General features: G+C 40.1%; 1 protein-coding gene across 2 annotated transcripts in view; it reads left to right on the forward strand.

The window, feature by feature from the left end:
- The window catches only part of SLC39A10 (solute carrier family 39 member 10), a 160,465-nt gene that overhangs the window by 18,268 nt on the left and 117,935 nt on the right, over window positions 1-24,262 (forward strand). For both annotated transcript variants that reach the window (XM_055379304.2, XM_019022503.4), the window contains exon 2: window positions 11,861-11,958. The gene's annotated coding sequence lies outside the window, so the exon portion shown is untranslated. The remainder of the gene's footprint in view (window positions 1-11,860; window positions 11,959-24,262) is intronic.

The raw sequence follows: 24,262 nt of genomic DNA on the forward strand, positions 1-24,262 counted from the left end.
CTTTAGAGAAAAAGCTAGCCGACCTCTGATCTAAATCATTACTTCCGCTATTGATTGTCAAGTTACAGCCTGAGTTATCTAAAGATAAAACATTAATACTCCACTAATGAAAGCTATTCTTATGCAAGTTCATTGTCCTGATATAGAAACTGAAAGGGTAGAGACCAGAGTTGGTAGGTTTGACAAGAAGGAAGATACGATACTGAAAGAGAAAACAAGAGTAATCTCTTCCAAAAACAATGGAAAACTTTCCAGTGATATTTGCTGATAGGTGTCCTTTTTCATATCAGAAACCAAAATGCCTTATTTTCCACTATTTGTAAACTCTAAAGATACTGTCACTTAATTAGCGATTTTCTTTCAGAAGAATTAATGATCAATGTGTGCAAGTTCAAGTTCTGACCTTATTTGTCAAACTGTCAAACTGACCTTATTTGTCATGTTCTGGGAAAATGACAAAAGGAAGGAAGCATTTAGATATGTGTCTCCTGAGACTTAATTCATCTTTGATTAACTGAAGAAGCCATAAGAATATCTTTCTGGGCAAATAATAACCAGCTTCCTTTAAACAGAGGAAAGATACTCTTTTGAATTAAAAATCTAGTTGTAATTCTAATTTAGCCAAGTTTCTTATCTCACTATTAGAGCCTAAAGAGTGCAGTACTTTTTCTTGGGTCCTAGGTAATCTTTTTTTTTTTTTAAGACAAACAAACAAACAAACAAAAAACAGAACAATTGAATTTACAATTGTACGACAGCTTTATCAGACTGCTTCTCAATTATCTTGCTGATGCACATAGTGAGTGATGTTAGTAGGGGGTAAATGCTTGCTTGGGTGTGCCCGAGATTATACACAATTCCAGGAATTCCTAGCTGTATTGAAATCCCTCATTTCACACTCAGAGTTGTAGAATGCAAATGAATATAAGGAAAGCTATGAATCCACCCTTGTGTATGTATTAAGTAAACTTCAAACATTTATGCCAATTTTACAACTTGTGAACAACAAATTAATTGACATATCTCGTATTTTCTTCAAATTTGGTCTTGAGGTGTCTCTCTGGAGAATGACTATAAATTCTAGCCCTGCACTGATGGGGCTTCAGGGAAGGTGGTTGTGGATGTTTACAGGGTGCTTTTCACAGGATACTTCTTTATGACAGTGGACAGCCTAATGTCTAAGTGTCCAACCTCTGATCAGGTGTCCCTCTCACAGGAAACTTGTTTATATTGGCAGAGAGACTTGTGGCTCTCATCTGACCTGTGTCCTGTTTAATCTTGCAAGAAAGCCAATCTCTAGGAGAGCTCTGATCAGGAAAGAAGTTAGGTTCAGCTGTGTCAGCCAGGTAAGACACAGAGGAGACCACTCAACAAAACACATGAAATAACAGAAGCAGTTTATTACTTACAGGTCCGAAAAGAAGAGGGCTGCATGCCTGGAAGGGGAAATGCAAAGTAGGGGCCCATCCAGGACACACATGCTTGATGGGGAGCGAGAGAGAAGGAGAGAAAAGACAAGAGGGCTAAAGCCTTTATTGGGGTCCAGGGTGTTACCTGAGCAGGTTTCCAGTGGGGCGTTCTAATCAGTGAGTCTAGAGCAAGCAGGCACAAGTTCCATGGAGGCACTTGTGGACTAAGATGGTCACTGAGGCATATCTGTGAAGTCCATGCAGGGTGTGGGGTCAGTGGGGTGAGTCAAGTAGATTGTATTTAGCTTTACCATAGGGAGGTGGACAGCAGGAGGCTGATAAGACATCTGGATCAAGCACACTGAGGAACTGGGAAGAGACAGAGAACTGAAAACTGTCAAGGATAAGGAAGTCCTGCTTCTGGTATGAGAAAGCCCAACTTATACTCAAAATGGGTGTCAAGGCAACACGAAATTATAAGAATGTGCTATAACCTCACACAAACTAGTCACAACAACTCAGCTGAATGCAAACGATGACCTTAGAACACATTTAAGTTGAGCAATATAGCCTAGCCAAAATATTGGATGGCTTGGTTCTTTAGCCCCTTTGAAGCATTCTTTGGGCAACAACTTTGGTAATGGTGGAGTTAGTTGATGGCTTCAGCATCAGCGTCACAGTCGTTCTGTGAGATGAGGCTCCTGGAAGTGAGTTTAACAGTCTCTTAAAGCCCTGCATTTAGCTCCACCTCTTGCACCCATAGCCCCTTTGAAACCCGTTGCCCACAAGGGCTGTGGGCTGTTCAGTCCCACTGGATGCAGATACAGGTAAAGGATCAATCTTCATCTCTATGCCATTCCCCACAAGCTGGCAATGCTTTTCAGAAATCTCACTTGCCTCACAAACTGCTGAGGGAAATATTTCATTGCATTGGAATTATTTACTTCTGTGTATGCTCTGTAGCATTTTCAAGAATGTGCTCATTTTCATTAGGCTTGAAAGACGTTCTTCCAAGGTCGTACCTTCTCAGAATCTTTTGCCCTTAAATACTTAAGACAGCAGGTACTTCAGGAATGAGCATCTATCAAGATCATTTGGTATGAAAAATCATTCAATACATGGTGCCTTCGTTTAACAAGTTACAGAAATAGAAGGAAAAGTTATGGTACGAAGGGCGTAGATTACAAGGATGTCTGCTTTTAAAGAGAAAATGAAATGTCCTAAGTCAACACACTGGGCTTCTCAGTTTCTTCTATCTTTTACAATAGCTTCATCAGGCATGAGTAGCAGAACTGACCAGCAGATCAGCGGGGGCGGTGCAAAGCAACAGTAAAGTAGTACAAGGCAAGTTAGGATAATTGTTGCAAATCTGCAAAGAATCTTCATTCCCCAGAGAGTTGAAAGTCTAATTGCCAAAGAAAGGAATACAGCTGTCACCTTGAAATGGAAGAAATATCCCTCAACTATTAATATGATGGCTGGCAGTGTGTTCTGCAGAAGCTAGGGAGTCTCCTCTGAATATAGGGCTTGTTGCAAAAACTGAGATTTAATTAATGTCACATCTCTAGATACTAAATTCTTACAATATAGAACCCAATTTCTGGAAATGGCCTACACTATTTGGCAGCCACAAATCCAATAATAAGGCTGCCCTCAGAGCCCTGCCCATCTGGTTGGATTTTTTTTCTCTATTTCTGCCTCCTAATTAGGAGATTAAAGCTATTTTCCTCTTGATTTATATATGTCTTTCTTTTTGACTTTTGAACAATATAATTTCTCTTGGTTTATTTTTCTTATTCTCTTAAGTGTTTTTACCAATCAATAAAGTGTTTAAATTTGTTCCTTTTTTCTGTTTGCTTCTTCCATTTTATTTTTTTTTGTAACTATGTTACTTCAATTTTAAATATGAATATGCTGCTGCTTTCAAACATCCTCTTTTGAAAGAAATGATAGGATTTTATAGATTTTCTTAGCAAGTGAGAAATCAATTTAGCAACATGTTGCAAACAAATTTTACCCTTGATTAGATTGAAGTTTTTGGTCATGTATATAGCTTCTAATTTTTTTTCAACTTTTATTATTATGATCCATTTTCTGATTCATTAATTCCTACTCTTTATCCTTTTTCATCCTTCTGTTTACCTTAAGTTTAATTTGTTCCAGTTGCTTAATGTGAAAGCTTAGTGCATTCATTTTAAACCTTTCTTCTCTTCTAAAATAAGCATTTAATGTTATAAATTTCTCACCAGACACTGTTTTGGCAGCATACCGTAACTTTTTTTTTTTTTTTTTTTGAGATACAGACTTGCTCTATCACCTACGCTGGAGTGCAGTGGTGCAATCACGGCTCACTGCAGGCATGATTTCCCAGGTGTAACTGATCCTCCTACCTCCATCTCCCAAGTAGCTGGGACAACAGGCTTCCGCCACCACGTGGAGTTTCACTACATTTCCCAGGCTTGTCTCGAACTCCTGGGCTCAAGTGATCCACCCACCTCGGCCTCCAAAAGTGCTGGGATTACAGGTGTAAGTGACCACACCAGGCCCAATATGTTGTATTTTAAATTTGTATTCACATCAGTGTGTTTTCTTCTTATTACCATGTGCTATTTAGAAGTACGTTGCTTAATTCAAATATTTGAGGATTTTCCATGTATCTTGAAAATTATTGATACCTTGTTTCTGTGGAGAAGGAAAGATTTCTTATCCACTGCTAGGTTCATAGCTGAGACCCCTATAACAGAAGACATTAAGAGCCAGGTGTGTTGGCAAGGCAGAGGATCCCTTGAGCCCAGAAGTTTGAATCCAGCCTGGGCTATATAGTGAGACCCTGTCTCTACAAAAAATAAAAAAATTAGCCAGGTATGGTGGTGCATGCCTATAGTCCCAGCTACTCAGGAGGCTGAGGTGGGAGGATTGCTTGAGCCCAAGAGGTCAAGGCTGCAGTGAGCCATGGTTATGCCACTGTACTCCAGCCTGGGTGACAGAGGGAGACCCCCATCTCCAAAAAATAAAATAAAATGAAAGACATTAACGAGAAAAGCATACACATTTATTCAATATAAATGTTGTGTGACATGAGTACATTCATTACGGAAACAAGGAAACAGGGGAACCTGTATATATTCATGCTTAGGTTTGATGAAAAGTGAACAGTTTTGGGAAAATATGATTGGAGGACAAAAGGAGTATGAACTAATGTTAATAAACTGGGAGAACTTAGCAAGAGAGGGCCCTTGTAATGAGAGTCTTATGACCTGCCTCAGAGGAGAAGAGTGATGGGAAGAGAAGGCTTCCTGCTTCTGCTGTTTTCTCAAATGTCGAGGTACCATATTTTGGGCTAACATGTCTTGAACCCCATAATTTCCTTCCGTTATGGCCAGGAACATCTTTTTTAAAATTTAAATTCCTACAAATTTATTGATATATGTTTAAGTCCAAAATTTGATGTAACTTCTTGAATGTTCCATTTATACTGAAAAAATGTGAATTGCTATTTTTTGCATGGAGTGTTCTATATATGTCATTTAGTTCAAGTTGTTTGATAGTATTGATACAGTTTGTTCAATGCTGTATCCCAAGCACCTAGAACTGTAGGTTCTTTGCAAATATTTGTTGTGTGAATGAATGAATGAATGAATGAATGATCTATATTATGGTGACGATTTTCATTTTCACCCTCAGCCAGAATTCTAAAGATTAGGCTGGCTGAAGAATAATTCGAATGTAACTAGTGTATCTACACTAGCACCCAAGCAATTGCATATGAGTATTAAGCTGAAAGGCCATGTAGTTTGCATTTCTAGGTCTATCACTGCAGCGTTTACTGTATTTCTGATTATTTAAACTTCAAGAGATAGCTGCCTTTCAATACTCTTCCAAGAGAAAACATACCAGAGAAAAAGCCCTCAAATCTGTATATGGCATGTCATTACAAATTTGATTTCATGGTAAACAGCTGAGGATGGGTAGGGACTGAGACCAGAAAAAAAAAAAAAAAGAGAGATGGCACTGAATTTTTTTTTTTTTTTTACTTTAAGTTTCGGGATACATGTGCAGAACGTGCAGGTTTGTTACATAGGTATACACGTGCCATGGTGGTTTGCTGCACCTATCAACCCATCATCTAGGTTTTAAGCCCTGCATGCATTAGGTATTTGTCCTAATGCTATCCCTCCCTTTGCCCTCCACCCACTGACAGGCCCTGTTGTGTAATGTTCTTCTCCCTGTGTCCACGTGTTCTCATTGTTCAAATCCCACTTATAAGTGAGAACATGCGGTGTTTGGTTTTCTGTTCCTGTGTTAGTTTGCTGAGAATGATGGTTTCCAGCTTCATCCATGTCCCTGCAAAGGACAGGATCTCATTCTTTTTTATGGTTGCATGGCCCTGAAATTTTTATATCATAAGCACATTCTTGAATGATTGCAAATTTCTTATTGCACTCTTTCTTTACAAAGCTTTTGTTTCTTTGCATAACTCTGCAAAAGAGCTGTCAGCCATGTTTGTGACCCAGGAATAAAAATGGTAGTTCTTGCAATAGAGATTATCAGTCTTTTTAGAGTAACCTCACCATCCCCCCACAAACTTATATCTCATGTTTATTTCTTTTTAAAATTCAGGCAAATCAATATTAATTTTATTCTGAGATTTCTACAACACCCTTGAAATTACTATAAATATATTAGCTTGGTAGAGAAACCAGGATCTCTGGATTGGGATTGTGACTAATTTAGAATTTTAAAACGTATTAACTAGAGTTATAATTTGTGCAGTCTTCAAATGTGGCAGGAGGGTTACATTTTTCTTTTTCCTTTTTTCTTTTTTTTTTTTTTTGAGACAGAATCTCGCTCATTCTTATTGCCCAGGCTGGAGTGCAGTGGCGCGATCTCAGCTCACTGCAACCTCCACCTCCCAGGTTCAAACGATTCTCCTGCCTCAACCTCCTGAATAGCTGGGATTACAGGCACGTGCCACCATGCCTGGCTAATTTTTGTATTTTGGGCAGAGACGGGGTTTCACCTTGTTGGTCAGGCTGGTCTCAAATTCCTGACCTCAGATGATCCACCCACCTCAGCCTCCCAAAGTGCTGGGATTACAGGTGTGAGCCACTGCACCTGGCCAGGGTTATATTTTTCTTAATTGGTGCATCCAAATTAATCCATGTCAAGTTTGCACACTATTGATGTCCAGCTCTGCTGTCATTTCAATTCTCTAAGAGACCTTTTTCTTCTTTATCTTTCTTAACTTCCTCCAAGAAAGCCTTGCTAGAAATCAAGTCTGGCCAGTTTTGCTAGTTCTTGCCTTAAGTATAAGTGCTATCTTTAAAATCATAGAGTCCTGTGTGTGTGTGCTAGTCTGAGATGTTTTTAATTAGGCCAAAACATGTCTTAGCCTGAGAATGTATCTGCATAATTCTAGATTTTAATATATAAGACAGCTAGCCAAGAGAATATTATATGTGGATTTTTGTTGTTGTTGTTAAACCTATTGAAACTAACTTAACTTGATTCTCTATAAAAATCTTTCCTCTACCTCCTGAAATATTTTAATTAGATACTGCTCTGAGTATGCCAACAATCACTTGACATTCTGTTGTTTTTAGCTCATGGTTACCTACATTTCTCTCCTATTTCTTCTCTTGTTACTCCCGCCACTTACTACAACCCCAAAGAGCTTCTTTGTGCCTTGTTTTATGTAATCAGAAAGAATGATTCTGCTCTGGTATGAAGGAGAATCATTCCAAATCTAACAAGAACCGTTCAGTTCTGAGAACCTGAGAAGGAGACCATTAGTCATAGTTTTGAGGACCATCAGTGCCAGACAGAGACCTCTTGTAGGAGCCCTTGCTGGAAGAAGTGAGGGCTTGTGTGAGGACTCAGGCAAGGGGGCGCCCAGGCTGCCCCTCCCTTGGCCAGATATGCCCGCACCGTGCCACTGAGCTAGAAAGCCAGCACAGACTCTCTGTCTTCCTTAAGATGCCAAGAGAAGGAAACACACACTTTTCCTGAAGCGAAAAAAAAAAGGGTTATAGGCTGGGTGCAGTAGCTCACGCCTGTAATCCCAGCACTCTGGGAGGTTGAGGCAGGCAGATCACCTGAGGTCAGGAATTTGAGACCAGCCTGGCCAACATGGTAGAACCCTGTCTCTACTAAAAATACAAAAATTAGCTGAGTGTGCTGGTGGGAGCCTGTAATCCCAGCCTACTTGGGAGGCTGAGGCAGGAAAATCACTTGAGCCTGGGAGGCGGAGGTTGCAGTGAGCCGAGATCGTGCCATTGCACTCCAGCCTGGGCAACAAGAGCGAGACTCCATCTCAAAAAACAAAACAAAACAAAACAAAAAAAAACACGGGTTATAAATCATGGTTCAAGTCTATAGTACTATGGCTATAGTACTATGGGTTCTCTATAACTCTTATACTTAGGTATTATGTTGGGTTGTCCTGGGAGGACACTTCAGCGCCAGCCTCTTTTTTTTTTTTTTGAGATGGAGTCTCGCTCTGTCTCCCAGGCTGGAGTGCAATGGAGTGATCTCGGCTCACTGCAACATCCGCCTCCCAGGTTCAAGTGATTCTCCTGTCTCAGCCTCCCGAGTAGCTGGGATTACCCACCACACCCGGGTAATTTTTGTATTTTGGGTAGAAACCAGGTTTCACCATGTTGGCCAGGTTGGTCTTGAACCCCTGACCTCGAGTGATCCGTCTGCCTCAGCCTCCCAAAGTATTGGGATTACAGGTGTGAGCCACTGCGCCTGACCTGCCAGCCTTCTTTTGAAAACCTTTAACTCAGCCAGGCATTGTGGTTCATACCTGTAATCCCTGTGCTCAAGCACTTTGGGAGGCTGAGGCGGGAGTATCATTTGAGCCCAGGAGTTCAAGACCAGCCTAAGCAACATAGTGAAACCTCATCTCTTAAAAAAAATTAAAACCTGTCACTGGTTTCTGAGTGTCCTTTTATTTTGAGTATGTCCAGGGCCACTGGCCAGCTCTACCTGTGTGAAGTAGAAAAAGCCACCCTTCCCCATAGGCAGGAGAATACAGCCTCATGCCAGGGTACTTGGCTTGTCTGGCCTGCTTACGTAGTAATAGCCAGTGCAAATATGCATGTGACTGCCTGGTGGCTATATCTGTGAGTGTGGTCGCAGGGTCACTCTAGTTTAGTAAATAGTTTGTCCTTGATGCCTCTTGATATTACTTCCAGAGAATGATAGCCAGGGAGTACAAGGAAGTTACAGGGCAGATAAGGCTGGTGATTATCACAAGCTCTTCAGAGAAAGGCCATAACATGTGGAGAAAAACCAGGGCCGCTCTTATCTTTGGTGTGTCTCAGCTTAAATTTCCCTTCCTCACAGAGATCTTGTTTTGTCAACCCACCTAGAGAGGAATCCTGGTTTTTTTTTTTTTTTTTTTTTTTTTTTTGAGACGGAATCTCTTTCACCTAGGCAGGAGTCCAGTGGCGCTATCTCGGCTCACTGCAAGCTCCGCCTCCTGGGTTCATGCCATTCTCCTGCCTCAGCCTCCCGAGTAGCTGGGACTACAGGTGCCCGCCACCATGCCCGGCTAATTTTTTGTATTTTTAGTAGAGACGGGGTTTCACCGTGTTAGCCAGGATGGTCTCGATCTCCTGACCTCGTGATCCGTCCGCCTTGGACTCCCAAAGTGCTGGGATTACAGGCGTGAGCCACCGCGCCCAGCTGGTTTTTTTTCTTCTTACAAGTGACACTTATTTGTATTTGTGTGGTTATCTTATTTATTAACTATCTTTTCAAATATTTCTGTGAGGTGTTCGCCAATATATCCCTAACCCATAGCTAACTACTTGACACAGAGTTGGCACTTATTAGACATTTGTCAAATGAAGAAATGTCTTTAGCAGCGTCTGGCCATGGCAAGGCAGGGGAGTATGAAGGGAATCTAAAATAACAAGAGGACAGAGAACGTGTGACAGCCCTTGTTCAGAGGGATAGAGTCTATTTGATTTCCCGTGCCACAAGCTTTCTTCAATCCTGTCACCTTTTTCCAGATAGGAGTTGCTGAGCAGTTGATGTTTCATTGCTTGTTTTTAGCTACCATCCACTGAGAATGTCAGGCACTGTGCTAAGGACTTCATTTACATACATTAAGTCATCCAACCTGCACAACAAGTACTCAATGAAGTATGTTTAATTATTATCCTATTTTACAAATAAAGAAACAGTCTTGGAGGGTATGGGAGGGGAGGTGTTTGTGTGTGTGGTTATGTAACTAACACAATAAATCTCAATGCCAAGACTCAAACCCAGATCTATCTGACCCCAAATTATGCACTCTTTTATCGCTTCAGGTCTTGTTTACTTTGTAAAATATGTGCTTTGGTTTCAGACCCTGAATTAATGCATTCTTAAACATTATATTGCCTTCACTTTGAACAAAGTGATATGAGGCAAGAGATTCATAACGCAAATGCCTATGACCAACTTGTTTACCCGGCGTCTAACGGCCCATCTACATTTGGTCTTTCTGGACTGTGACCTAATCTAGTAAATCTTGGCCTCCATATTCATTTCCTTATTTTGCTCTCTTCATTGGTGCTCGCTCACCATATTTCAGGCAAAGAGCCACTGCATAGTGACTACAGCCCCCGGACAGATGTAGGCTGTTCCTTACCCTAAGCAAGGCACAGGGGGTCTGGTTATATAGTTCAACAGGGAACAATGCTTAGTCTTCCAAGTTGAGAAGTTTCTCTCTTTTTTTTTTTCACCTTAGAATTTAACTGGCCAGGTGTTGTGGCTAACACCTGTAATTCCAGCACTTTGAGAGGCTGAGACGGGTGGACTGCTTGAGGTCAGGAGTTCTAGACCAGCCTGGGCAACATGACAAAACCCTGTCTCTACAAAAAATATAAAAATTAGCTGAGCGTGGTGGCACCTGTAGTCCCAGCTACTGGGGAGTCTGAGGTAGGAGGATCGCCTGAGCCTGGGGAGGTTAAGGCTGCAGTGAACCATGATTGTGCTACTGCACTCTACCCTGAGTCACAGAGTGAGACCCTGTCTCAAAATATATATGCAATATATATATACACACACACACATATTTTTATATATTATACATATATATATATATATTCTGCAATGAACATGGGAATGCAGATACTTCTTTTACATACTGATTTCATTTTCTTTGAATATGCACCCAGTAGTGGAATTGCTGAATCATATGGTAATTCTAGTTTCAGTGTAGAGGAGCCTCTATACTGTTTTCCATCGTGGCTGTATTCATTTACATTTCCACTATCAGCACACTAGGGTTCCTTTTTCACCACACCCTTGCCAACAGTTATTATCTTTCATCTTTTTGATAATAGCAATTCTAAAAGGTGTGAGATGATATATTACTGTGGTTTTAATTTGCATTTCCCTGAGGATTAATGATGCTGAGTATTTTTTTATGTATCTGTTGGCCATCTGCTTGTTTTCTTTTGAGAAATGTATTTAGGTCCTTTTGCCAGTTTTTTGATTAGGTTAATTGTTTTCTTGCTATTGGGTTGTTTGAGTTAGGAGGTGGTATTTGATATTTCAATTAAGAATCCTTCCAGACCATACCTTCCTTGAAGGTGCCGCATATGGTTGTATCAGGATTCACTGGTTTCTCTTTTGGGCATTACTTCTCTCCCACCCACCCTCTCATCCCACTTTCCTTGCCCAAAGAAGAAAGAAATGGGAAGAAAAATACTTTTCTTTGTCTTCAAATGCAAAATGTATTTTTTGTCCTAGGGCCAAGAAGGTCAACAAAGTAAGCATGAAATATTATACTCAGGGTAGGAGCATAATGCATGCTATGAGAAAGGATACAAACCCTGCAAGATTTCAAAGGGATCTTTCACAGGGAGAAAAAGAAAAAAGTTGAGGTTGGTTGGGTGGGGATATGATTTAAAGAAGAGGAAAAGCCAGACTCTGTATTGTGTGTGTTGCCAGTTTGCTATAGTCATGGTGTTGTAAAACAAATCAGTCCAAAAGACCTTGTTTTATTTCTGTAATCAAGTAATCACAGTGTCTCTGAAACTTTTAGATGCAAGCACAGAAATAGAAATATTTATGAAGTCAGACTTGCAATTGCCAGGAAGTAGTAAAGAATGCCAATGTAATTTCTGCTACCTGTGTAAGTCCTAAGGGAAAGATGAGCTCATGAATACATATATATAGATCATTACAAGGCTGAATTAAAATACATTAAATATAAAAGTGGGCATAATCCCCTGAGGATATTCAACATAAAAGGAATAGCTGAAGAACAACCTGAAGCTTTAAAAGTAGGGGAATCTAAGATCCTCACTGGCTGGAGAAAACAGTTACTACACACCCTTCCAGGAAAACACTTTATATAAAGTTTGGTGTTTGAAAGCCTTAGCTGATCTAAATGAATGCAAATTTAAGAGGAGGGACTTGCTTTATCCTTCTATTTGTGGTCTCCACAGCCCCTGGACCTGAGAGGCTTCAATAATTGTTACCTGAGTTGGATTGAATTGAAATAAAGAAGTAAAGATCCTATATCATCTACTGAAATCTTTAAAGGGTAAGTTTCTTTCTTTCTTTCTTTTTTTTTTTTTTTCACCATTTGTTAAATGGTATAGTATATACTATTGGTTAAACAGTTGGACATTTCTTTTAGTAGTTGATTTTTGGGTAACAATGTCTTCAGTCATCCTGGAGTCATTCTGAGAGTGACAGACATGCCCTCCATCCACACACCAGAAGTGTCATATTTAGGGAGTGTGCCATTCAGTAAGTCTTTGGTATGTTACTAAATGGACATCAACAGGGGACTCAATGGGGACCAAAAGTAAATTTTAAAGACCTTAAAACAGAATGAAGTGGCTACCAATTAAAAGGAAGAAATATGTAGATTCATACAAAGGAATAGAAAAAAAAATGTGACTTAAAACTGAGAGAATGCTGAGACAATGACAAGCATTAAAAATGGAGAAGCAGGAACAAGAAGGAAATTTATGTGCCCAAACAGATTGGTTTAAGAAGTATAATGTGGACCAAAGGCTGTATGCAAAAGTAACTCAAAATGATTGAAAAGAGATGCCCCCTCCCCAAATTTAGCCAACATAAGACGTTCCTTTTGATAGAGAATGACCACTCTAAAAAACGTTGAAAGGAGAATCACAAAAGTAAACAATAAGAGGAAACATTTTTGAATAATGGAGGAAAAAAATTACAGTGCATAGGTACACATTATTAACATTTCAGGAATGTCTGTTTACTGCAATAACATATCATGAACAAAGTTATGAAGACAAGGTCTTGAAAGAAAGAAACACCGGGTGTTGTTTTTCTTTTTCTTATCATCTCAAAACTGGACTTAACCAAATATATTGGGATGGAGATTAACTACTTATGAGTAGATTTAGAATCACAACCAAACTCATCCTTAGATAATTCTGAAGCACGAATACAACCACCACAAACTTGAAAATCTGGATAATTCTACCAGAAAGCCAAATAAGCGTTCATTATTGAAAGAAGCCATTTTTATTCTATGAAATAATTTAAAATTCTGAGTTACTTACCTTCAGGCAAACTCAGAATTTTAATAGTAAGAAGAAAATAACAAAGCACACCACCTTGGAAATCTGCGTGTCTTTAACTACAAAGAATCATTGACAATACAGAAACGAAAGGCCTAGGTACAGTTCTCTGAGTGAGAAATTATGATTGAATTTAAAAGTAAATCAGCTAGTTCAGACTATAATTTTCATGAAAAAATAAGGCATTAAGAATTTAAGTCTTTTTCAGAACTTTTATTCCACACAAAGAAAATAAAATGGGGGAGAAGCCCAGTAAATAAAGTTTTCAGTCATCTTTTGGATTTTTTGGTGTAAAGAAGTGGTTATGAGGGTATAAATTTACTAACAGTTGGATTTTAGTCTGCTCATTTAGGTTTCATCTTGTATAAGCAGAACATCTTGTTTGCATGTTTTTGTTTTTGTTTTTGTTTTTTGAAGTGATTTTGTATTTAGGATCAGTTATGCCATGAAAGGCTTTATTCTTCCTTTCTTGTTAATTGTGGAATAACAAACATTAACCAATTTGCTTTTAGGCTAAAGACAAGCAAATGCAATTCAGTACCCAGCTTTAAAAATTCTTTTGGTTATGTTATCATTTGGCGTTCTAACCATCCTTTGCATTGACTTCACTTTTTACTCCATCATCTTAAATGTGTAAATTTTACTTTTTTGCATGTTTGAATCCATAAGGACAATGATGTAGATGCTTATACATGCTTTGAGAAAATTTATGTATTGTGTGTATGTTTGTAATTTATTTTAAAAATCAACATCTATCCCATGTGCACCTATTTGGAAGTATGCATCTAATACATCGAGGCACACTCTATGCTACGCTAAAAGAAGAGTAATCAACCTTTGCCCTCAAGGAGGTTACCATCTATTTTAGCTGATTTAATATATCATGTATGTTCTGTCATAGGATAAAAGAACAATTTAGCTTTGTGTGTGTTGAGTAAGAATCTTGTCTGAGCAACAGTAAGATAAAATGGTTTTGGAGTTAGGTGAATCTGAGCTTGAAACCTAGCTGTGCACACTTAGTACCTTTGTTCCTTTATTTTTTATTTTATTTTTCAAGATAGGATCTCACACTGTCACCCAGGCTGGAGTGCAGTGGTGTGATCTTGGCTCACTGCAGCCCCAATCTCCCGGGCTCAAGTGGTCCTCTCACCTCAGCCTCTCCAGTGGCTGTCATTACAAGTGTGTGCCACCACATCTGGCTAAGTTTTTGTGGTTTTTGTAGAGATGCGTTTTTTGCCATGTTGCAGGCTGGTCTAGAATTCTTGGGCTCAAGTGATCCATTCGCCTCAGCCTCCCAAAGTTCTGGGCTTACAGGCGTGAGCCATCATACATATGTGGCCAGCTTTTGTTCTTTGAAGTCTGAGATTTCAACTTATAAAATGAAGATACTAACTTTTAGCTTATAGAGGTGTCATGAGGGCTAAGTGCAGTAATGTATACAAAACACCTAATACATAGGCCCTAAGTTTTTAATTCTCTTCCCTCATACATATTATTTAAATGAAATGTTCAGGTTTAGCATTGTCCATTATTGTCTCTATTCATTTTGGTCTAGGATTTCTAAATCAATTTCATAAATGCAGCCAGGCTATAATTGGCAGCACTTTTGAGTGGTGAATGAGACAGTGAGCTAGTGTTAAAATTTCAGACGGGAGGTAGGAATGCCAGATCATGAAGCTCAAGGCCCAAGCTGAAGCCTTCTAAACATTCATCACCAGCCACAGCCTCTACTGTCTGAAATAACCTCCCACGGCTGGGGAGTGCCCAGAGGGAGAATAGGAGAAAAGCCTTCATCGTGTGCCTAAAAAGCCTGGAAAAAAGAAAAGTGGCTACGAAGGCAGGGATTTGTTTTGCAATAGCTTTTTAAAAAAGAAGAGCACATAAATGATATCAAAAGAGTTTCACTAGAAATAAACACTAGGGCTTCTCATTCTTCTACTCCTGATCTACCAGATCAAGTTGTTGGTTTTTCCCAGAAAGAACACAAAGGAAAGTCCAACCAAATGTACATCATTCATACCTGGATGGTACTTCTGCCCACAGTCTTCCCTCTTGTTGAGCAATATAGAAAGTAAGCTTGAGGCCAAACTTTAATTCTCTACCTGAAACCCAGACGATCGATTTCCTCTTTGTCCTCTCGGTCACTCGGCAGCCATCTCCCTCAAAAGAAAATCGGAGTACCCCCTACAACTTCTGAGGAGACACCAAACAATTCTAAAGTGTAACTGAAGTCCCCCAAACCTCCTAGTTTTGCGGGTGTTTTATCATTCTTTAGTTTCCCTCCTATGCCTAATGAGAGAAGGAACTTTAAAAGAAAAACAAGTTGCTCATTCTTTCAACCCCTGGGGAAGGGGGTTATTTCTCTGTACTTTATAAAGTGGGAATTCTCTTTCTTGAGAATTCCACTTTGTTGAACCTGTTGGCATTTTGATGGCGGCTTTCTAACTTGGACTTTTTTCCCTCTATTGTGAATTTTCCTTTAATTTCATTATTGAAATTTTAAATGGTGGAACAACCTAGATACAGGAAAGTGTGCAAATCATATTATATCTCAATGAATGTTTATGCATTGATATACCTGTATACTTCACTCAACTCAAGATCTAGCACATTTTTAGCCCACAGAAGGCTCCTGGGGCCCTTTCCCAACCAATAACTCCTCCCTGGTAAACTCTGCTATTACCTTCATGTGAATGGAACCATAAACTATGTACTTTCATGTGTCAGTAATTTGTTATTTTGTTTCGTAGTATTCCATGGCATGAATGTACCACAACATATCCTTCCCTGTTGATGAATCTTTTTATTGATGAATATTGCTATTACACGTGAAGATGCCTTGAACATCTCCACTGTGGATTCTTAATTTTTTTCATGCCACTCACAGTAGAAGTTGTGATAAATAAAATTCTGCAGAGGGTTTACATGTTCCCAGCTAATCTTGCTCCACGTTGGTTTGGTTACTTTGGCACCAGAATTTAAAGGAAGATGAAAAATCTCTGTGCATGCCCCTGTAGTCCCAGCTACTCGGGAGGCTGAGGCAGGAGAATCGCTTGAACCCAGGAGGCGGAGGTTGCAGTGAGCTGAGATTGTGCCACTGCACTCCAGCCTGGGAGACAGAGCAAGACTGTGTCTCAAAACAAACAAGCAAACAAACTAACTCACTCCTCTGTAGCCCCAGATTTTAGAAAAGAGAGAGAAAGAGAGGGAAGGAGAAAAGGAGGGAGGGAGGATGGGAAAATGTGTAGGCATGTTAGTATAAAACTTTAAATTCATAATTCCCATTTTATGGAGATATCTGATCATCTTAATTTGCAATGGCTAAATAAGTAATGCTTACATGATTATAGACTTCTTTTCTTCACTTTTGGAAATACTTTATGCCCTCTGGAAATTCTTTTAAAAAACTTTGTTGTATCCCTTTAAAAAGTGATAAAATCATAGTGTCTAGTGCAAATTTTAGGGCAAAGTTCAGTAGGTAATTTGGTTGACTTTAAGTATTTTTCTGAAAGGCTTTTTTTGTTGTTGCTTTGTTTGTTGTTTAACTTGATGAAGACTCCAAACTGTTGAATGAATCTCAGGGAGGCTAAGAAACACAGTAAAATGTATCTTTAAGTATTCACTATGGTTTGTGCACTATGACAAGCAATCTCCATTGCTGACTCTTATGTTTTGATTCCTTATTTCATTTCCTTAAATGTCTCTGCTTTTGTTGTTACTTTATTTTGCTTCCTCAAATGCAGAGTAATTAGACATTCAAGTTTTTTGTGGAGCCCTAGAATCTATTACATTAATAAATTAACTAGTTACCTAGACATTGTCCCTTTTCTTTTTTTTTCTTTTTTTCTTTTTCTGATTTTTTGTAGAGATGGGGTCTCAGGCCAGGCGCCATGGCTCGTGCCTGTAATCCAAGCACTTTGGGAGGCCAAGGTGGGTGGATTGCCTGAGCTTAGGAGTTCAAGACCAGCCTGGACAACATGGTGAAACCCCCTCTCTACTAAAATACGAAAAATTAGCTGGAAGTGGTGGTGCACGCCGGTAGTGCCAGCTACCTGGGAGGCTGAGGCATGAGAATTGTTTGAACTCAGGCAGTGGAGGTTGCAGTGAGCCAAGATCGTGCCACTGCACTCCAGCCTGGGTGACAGAGCAAGACTCTGTCTCAAAAAAAAAAAAAAAGAGATGGGGTCTCACTGTGTTTCTCTGTCTGGTCTTGAACACCTGGACTCAAACAATCCTCCTGCCTCGGCCTCCCAAAGTGCTGGGATTACAGGCATGAGCCACTGCACCTAACCAACACTGTCCCTTTTCAATTTTTGTATATAGATCATCTAGGAAACTAGTTAAAATAATCTGTACATAGCAAGTTATTTGCTCAGTAGTTTATTTTTTTGTTACAGAGATCTTAATTTCTTTCATTAAGATTAAGGATAGTCTTTTAAACTGTGTGTTCATTTTGGGAATGTTAGTTTATTTTTAATTGTGTTGTTTGTTTACTTATAGTAAAAATGCATATTCTTTATCACATCATTGTTCAATGTTTGATATCACAGTACAGTCATTTCCAATAAAGTTTATGCCAAATGAAGTTTGAGAAGCCTCATGAGAAATCAAATTATTTCAAGCCACAGAACCTGTTAAAAGTAGCCACTTGGTAGTGCAAAATAAATTGAAAGTGATATGAAAATAGTGACAAATGGCTGTGCAAACATGGCAAGCCAAGTTCTGGACATTAGCCCTTCAACCAAAAAAAAGGTTAATCTAAGGAAAAAATACAAATGACTTTTCAATTTCTAGTTTTTAACATTCATATTAGAAGATTAAAATATAGTTCGAGTTTGTCTATGACTTTCCCTCTAGCATTTAGGGCTGGTAGAGTGGAGCTTCTAAGATGAGTATTTTGCCCCATCACCCATGTGCTGGAAGCAGTTTTATTTCAAGATGGAATAGAAACTCTATAGGCCAAAGTTGAGAGGAAAAAGATAAATATTTGTGTTGATGAGTGGTGACCATAGAAATACTTCTATATAAGTATATGGCCGGGTGAGGTGGCTCATGCCTGTAATCCCAGCACTTTGGGAGGCTGAGGCGGGTGGATCACGAGGTCAAGAGATCGAGACCATCCTGGCCAACATGTTGAAACCTCGTCTCTAAAAATACAAAAATTAGCTGGGCGTGGTGGCGTGCACTTGTAATCCCAGCTACTAGAGAGACTGAGGCAGGAGAATCGCTTGAACCTGGGAGGCAGAGGTTGCCGTGAGCCGAGATCACGCCACTGCACTCCAGCCTGGCGACAGAGCGAGACTCCAACTCAAAAATAAAAGTAGAAATAAGTATATAAGAGCTTGGAATTTGTTACGTTGGTGGGAAAGACATTTTTGGCTATTTTGAGTTTTCTTGACACACATTAGCAGCTCCATCTGGGAAGTCACATTTCTCTGTCTCAACTAAATTCCAAGGCCAACTTTCAGGCTTTCCTTAAAATGTGCTTTGTATTATACTGCCAGGAAATAGTCCTGGCTCTATAGCCCTCCCTCAGAAAGGTTGAAGTGATAAATTGTAAATTGAGATTCTCTTGGTGGGGGGAACCCTAGCTAGAGCTGGTTTTGAATTCCTGCAATAGTGTTTAACCTGTTCAAGGTTCTCATTCAACATTTACAATTGGCTCAGTGTGAGGGAGAAGGAAAAACCTGTTGATACAGCTCCTTTAAGTGCTATGGGTTTCAAAACAACTCTCCAGATAGCAAGCATTCCTGTGGTGGGAGGCAGTGGATGAGTGGAAAACCTTTCCCATTCATTCAAAGAAGGGAAAGAGACTGAACTTACTCCCAACAGGTGAAGTTAAGCACGTCCTGTAAGTGAATTGATTTGTTGTATAAATCAAAGTTCTGTTCATAGGGACCATCAACAATGTTCTCTGACCTGGTACCCTTCTGTTCCCCCACCCCACCCCTCTATCCTCCTAGATAACTACTGGGAAAATATTTCTTTCTCGGAGATGCCTTTCTTCCTCCTTGATGATAGTAATCATTTTTCTCTTTTTAGCTCAAAAGGAGAATTTTTTTTTCCTTTGTCATGTCTGTGTGCCTTGCCTATCTAATACAGTACATTGTTTCTCATTTCCTTTGTTACTATGCTTGTGCATGTCTCAAAAACAAATGTGAACTTTTTGTCCAAACAAAGTAAGTGCATGCTTTATAAAATTACAAAGGAATGGTACAGCTGTTCTCTGATTATATTCTTAGAGTGTTTAAAATTTTTAAAGTGCTTAGGAGTTTCTTTTTAAAAATCTGTCAACAAACTTCTTACAGAAACCTATTTTGTGAAGTGTTTTATTTTTGCTCCTATGAATTGTGTATAAAAATACCTAATGTGCTTTAGTAGTAATAATGCATAGTTTAATAAAGTGGAAGTTCAACAGATTAAAGCTTTTAGACTGTCTTTTTCATTTGCAATTAATCAATTATATTTAACCACAGAAGTGATTTTATATAGTATTTCAGCAGAGGTAGATAAAAACATTACCCAGTGCAACAAATTAACCTAAAAAAAATAATAGATCATATAAGGATTATAGGAGCAAGAGAAAATGGTTGCTAATATTTATTATTCTTTGAAAGCCACAACTATTTTCCGTTTAAATTTTGTAACTGTTGTCAAACTTATTAGCAACGTGGAGAAAGGAATCTTCGGTGGTGTATTTTCACCTGTTCTGTCCCTACCTTTGTTCTGTCTCCAATCTCAGTGGTCCTTCGGGTCCTTCGTATTCAGACAAAGTTACTGAGCTGTTGACAGTCTCTCGTCTCTAGTTGGATGGATGAGCTGCTCTGAGTCATCCACACTTTTATCTTGTGAGATCATTCATTCTATGAGCAATGACATCAATTTTCCAGAAGGCTGGCTGGCTAGGAATAAAGATAAAGGCCATGACTACAGAAGGAATTAAGTTAAAGGGCTTGGAATAGAATCTGATACATAGTAGGAGCTTGAGAAGTATTTGCTGCTTAAAAGTCTTCAACTGTTTTTCTTTGCACCAGTTATACATCTAACCAGATCATGATGGAGCAAGTTTTCATTTTTGTTTGTACTGTAATTATAATCCTGGCTTTAAAAATATTGAGTGAATTTTCAGTGCCAAAATTAAGCATGTAAGCTCTACTTTTGCATTCCAAGCCCTCCACACTTTTATGGTTTCATTTCCAATATTCAATTTCCTTTACATTTTGCTTAAGGAACTTGTAGAGAAGAATTGCTCATCTGGTAGTGCTCCACAACCCTTACCCACTTTGAGCAGTGTCACATACTAAACTTTGACATAAAATATTGCTGGCAGAGATGTTTTGGCTTTTGGTATTAATGTTAATATCAAAAAACCCCCTTAAAACACTTCCACTCTAAAAGAACTTAAGCTTTAGACAAACTCTGCTAATTCACCATTTTCTCCCCAACAAACTGGGAAGCCTCAGTTATCTTTTGATGGCTTGAAACTGATTTCAATTATTTGTGTTATTGCCAGCAATATAAATGAAAAAAATAGTCAGACATGGTGGCTTAGGACTGTTATCCTGGCACTTTGGGAGGCTGAGGTGGCAGGATCACTTGAGTCCAGGAGTTTGAGACCAACCTAGGCAACATAGCAAGACCCTGCTACAAAAAATAAAATATTAGCTGGACATGGTGGTGCATGCCTTGTGGTCCTAGCTACTCGAGAGGCTGAGGTGGAAGGATCACTTGAGCCTGGGAGGTCAAAGCTACAGTGAGCCGTGATTGTGACCATGTCAGTATACTCAGCCCCGGGAACAGTGAGACCTTGTCTCAAAAAGCAACAAAAAAAGGGAAAATAGAGGGGGTCTGGTTTCCCTCATAGAAGTACTAGATAGATACTGGGTAGTGAATGTTTGTTCCCTCAGAGGAGGAGAAAGTTCTCTAGAGCAGAATTTCACAAACTGTAGTGTAGGTGAGAATCACTGGAGATATTGTCACAATGCAGTTTCTGATTGGGTAGGTTCAGAGTGAGGCTTGGGAATCTGCATTTTTAACAAATCTCCAGGTAATGAAGATGTTGCTGGTCCACACTGAAATCACCTGGGGCAGTTTTTGTTTGTTTTATAGACAGGGTCTGGCTATTGCTGCTCAGGCTGGTTTCTTACTCCTGTCTTCAGGCAATCCTCCCACCTCAACCTCCCAAAGTGCGGGGAGTATAGGTGTGAGCCACTATGACCGGCCATCTGGCCAGTTTTTTAAAAATATACAGATGTTTAGGTTCCACTCTCACCCCATCCCACCTCCCTGGATTCTGATTTAGTTGGCTTGGGTTATGGCCTGAGTACAGGGACTTTTTAAATCTCCCAGGTGATGGTAATGTGCAGTCAAGTTTAAGAACCTCTAGATTCATTTACCTCAGTTTCCTCTTGGCAGTCCATTCACTTACAGACATTACTTGCCTGGCCCCTAGAGACATGTGATTTTCTGAATTAAATACCTTGCCCTTTCTTAAGGAAATCACACTAGTCTTTCAAAACCCTTTTTCAAATACCACTGCATTCTTCAGATATATAATACATTTAAAAAATTATTCTAACATTACAAAATTCTACTTCGCTCTAAATCCTATACAACTTTGCTTATAATTCCTATGGCAGTGACCACATTCTGCTTTCTAATTATGTGTATTTATCTTAACCTCCTTGATTGATAAACTACCTAAAGGCAGAGATTGTCTCACCTCTTTTTATGTTTCCTAGCAGTTTCCCAGTTCGCCCAGGCTAGAGTGCAGTGGCACAATCTTGGCTCACTGCAAACTCCACCGCCTGGGTGCAAGTGATTCTCCTGCCTCAGCCTCCCGAGTAACTGGGATTACAGGCATAAGCCACCAGTCCGGCTAATTTTTGTATTTTCAGTAGAGACGGGTTTTCACCATGTTGGCCAGGTTGGCTTTGAACTCCTGACCTCATGTAATCTGACTGCCTCGGCCTCCCAAAGTGTTAGGATTACAGGTGTGAGCCACCGTGCCCAGCCGGATCTAGGAGATTTTAAACTGATATTTTAATATTTCAATTTGGATTTATTTATTTATTTATTTTTTGAGACAGAGTCTCACTCTGTCACCAGGCTGGAGTGCAATGACGCAATTTCGGCTCACTGCAACCTCCGCCTCCCGGGTTCAAGTGGTTCTCCTGCCTCAGCCTCCCGAGTAGCTGGGACTACAGGCGTGTGCCACCACGCCTGGCTAACTTTTGTATTTTTAGTAGAGACAGGGTTTCACCATGTTGGCCAGGATGGTCTCGATCTCTTGACCTCATGATCCGCCCACCTTGGCCTCCCAAAGTGCTGGGGTTACAGGCATGAGCCACCGCGCCTGGCCTGGATTTATCTTGTTATGAGTGAAGTTGAACCTCTGTCGCCCAGGCTGGAGTGCAGTGGTGCCATCTTGGCTCATTGCAAGCTCCGCCTCCTGGGTTCACGCCATTCTCCTGCCTCAGCCTCCCAAGTAGCTGGGCCTACAGGCTCCCGCCACCACGCCTGGCTAATTTTTTGTATTTTTAGTAGAGACGGGGTTTCACTGTGTTAGCCAGGATGGTCTTGATCTCCTGACCTCGTGATCCGCCCACCTCAGCCTCCCGAAGTTCTAGGATTACACGTGGGAGCCACCGCCCCCGGCCCGGAAAATCTTTTGTTAAAGAGCCATTGATGTTTTCTTTCTGTAAACTACCTGTTTTGTTGTTGTGTTGTTAGTTGCTGGCCTATCAGTTTTTGTCTTATACAAAGTTTTGCTTTTGATAGTTAAACTTACCAATATTTTATATTATGATTTCAGGATTTTGAGACATAGTTACAAAGTCCTTTTTTACTCCAAGACTATAAATGAATTCTTTGATAGTGCATTATAGGACATTTACAGCTCCACCTTTTTACTTTTAAGTATTTGATCTTTCATATATATTTGGTATATGATATAAGGCATGGATCAAAAAAAATTTTTTGCATGCCCATTTGCTGTCCAAATATCTTTTTTAAAATTATTTTTTAAAAGTTAACTGAGCCGGGCGTAGTGGCTCATGCCTGTAATCCCAGCACTTTGGGAGGCAAAGCTGGGCAGATCACAAGGTCAGGAGTTTGAGGCCAGCCTGGCCAATATGGTGAAACCCCGTCTCTACTAAAAATAGAAAAAATTAGCCGGGTGTGGTGGCACGCACCTGTAGTCCCAGCTACTCGGGAGGCTGATGCAGAAGAATCGCTTGAACCTGGGAGGCAGAGGTTGCAGTGAGCCGGGATTGTGCCACTGTACTCCAGCCTGGGTGACAGAGAGAGACACCGTCTCAAAGAAAAAAAGAAAGTTAACTGAGATGACCGAGCATGGTGGCTCACGCCTGTAATTCCAGCACTTTGGGAGGCTGAGCTGGGAAAATCACTCGAGCTCAGGAGTTCAAGACCATCCTAGGCAACATAGTGAGACCTTGTCTCTTTTATTTTATTTTATTTTATTTTACTTTATTTTATTTTATTTTATTTTATTTTATTTATTTCATTTCATTTCATTATTTTATTATTTTATTTTATTTTATTTTATTTATTTTATTTTATTTTAGTTATTTTTGAGACAGAGTCTCACTGTCTACCAGGCTGGAGTGCAGTGGCGCAATCTCGGCTCACTGCAAGCTCTGCCTCCTAGGGTCACGCCATTCTCCTGCCTCAGCCTCCCGAGTAGCTGGGACTACAGGTGCCCGCCACCACGCCCGGCTAATTTTTTGTATTTTTAGTAGAGACGGGGTTTCACCATGTTAGCCAGGATGGTCTCAATCTCCAGACCTCGTGATCCGCCCACCTTGGCCTCCCAAAGTGCTGGGATTACAGGCGTGAGCCACCTCGCCCGGCCTTGTCTCTATTTTAAAAAGAAAAAGAAGGGCTGGGTGCAGTGCCTCACACCTGTAATCCCAGTACTTTGGGAGGCTGAGGTGGGGTGGATCACCTGAGGTCAGGGGTTCGAGACCAGCCTGGCCAACATGGTGAAACCGTGTCTCTACTAAAAATACAAAAATTAGCAGGGCATGGTGGCACACGCCTGTAATCCCAGCTACGCGGGAGGCTGAGGCAGGAGAATCACTTGAGCCTGGGAGGGAGAGGTTGCAGTGAGCTGAGATCGTGCCATTGCACTTCAGCCTGGGCGTCAGAATGAGACTCCGTCTCACCAAAAAAAAAAAAAAAAAAAGAGAGAGAAAAAGTTAACTGATAGTATTGAGAAAGGAAAGCAAGATTCAAATCCAGGAGATCAGTTCTAGAAAAGTA

Source organism: Gorilla gorilla, chromosome 11 (genome assembly GCF_029281585.2).
Source record: "Gorilla gorilla gorilla isolate KB3781 chromosome 11, NHGRI_mGorGor1-v2.1_pri, whole genome shotgun sequence".
Taxonomy (NCBI): domain Eukaryota; kingdom Metazoa; phylum Chordata; class Mammalia; order Primates; family Hominidae; genus Gorilla; species Gorilla gorilla.